Genomic DNA, 1,229 nt, shown 5'->3' with positions numbered 1-1,229 from the left:
CTTGCTGTGGCCCATGGATCAGACCAGCAGCATTAACACAACCTGTGAGTTTGTTAGAAGGATAGAGTCCCTGGCCCCATCCAGGACCTTTTTCATCAGAATCTGCATGTTAGAGAGATTTCTAGGAGGATTCATACGCACATTAAAGTTTCAAAAGCACTAGGTTCTGAAAAACATGTGAACCACCCTCATTCTCCCCTTTTCCCTGGAACAGGTAAGAGAGTTGATGAGACTTGGGCTTGACTCCCACACATATCCCACCTGACTGAACAAGCTGCTTCCTCTCTGAGCACAGTCACACTGAGGTGGGCCTCTCCATCAATGAAATGCAGGCAAAATGCGCACGCGATTATAACGCGACTTTTTATATTCCTACTACAGGGCATTAACGGTCAAGCGAGGAAGGAAAGCTCAGGCCACAGAGCCTAGCCGCCTCATTGTTTTTACTTTAATTATAGGGAGGTTTTAATACAATTCTAAGTGCAACTTTTAAGTTTGTTTGTTTAATGATAGTTGACCCTTGAACAAAGCTGGGGGAGAGGGGATATTGAGGAGATATTAAGCGGATATTAAGGGGATATTAAGGACCTCCCGCGGCTTTGAAACTTCTCCCCTAATATTTGAAATAAAGCTTTTAAGCCAGATCCTGTTGGCTTTTCCAGCAATTGGCCGCCAAGCTCTGGAAACATTATCGTATTCATCCTTCCATTCCGAACTCCCAACCAGATCGGGTTTTTTCCTCTCCAATTCGCAGCCCGGGAAGACTAAAGGGGAAAAAAAGCGATTTCATAGCTCATCCTCACAGCGGGGAGGCCACGCCTGCGGACACCCGTTGTAAACAAGAGCCCAGAGGCCACGCCCCCGTGCGCGGGGCTCAGAAATATCCTCCCCTCGAGTCTCCGCCTCCTCCGGACCCGAGCTGCCGTGAGGCGGGGCTAAGTATCACCACTACAAAGCGGCCCTGTGTTCCGGCTCTCCTCGTTCCCGGCGGACGCTAAAGACCGACGCACATATCTGGACCGTACCATTCTTTGATTACCCTACTCTATCAAAATTCGAGATATTATTAGAGGTATCTATAGGAAATTAAGTTATCAAAAAAGTTTTATATTTTTCTCTATAATAACAACCAACTCTAGAAATAAGATGGCAGTTTTGAGCAAGTTCTTTCCTTTTCTTTTGTTCAACGCGGACCTTGACTACTTGGGCTCACCAACGTCACTTCCGGG

This window comes from Pipistrellus hanaki (genome assembly GCF_964339955.1).
Source record: "Pipistrellus hanaki genome assembly, chromosome: 2".
NCBI lineage: Eukaryota > Metazoa > Chordata > Mammalia > Chiroptera > Vespertilionidae > Pipistrellus > Pipistrellus hanaki.
The sequence above is the reverse complement of the archived record's forward strand: the minus strand, read 5'-3'. Positions refer to the sequence as shown.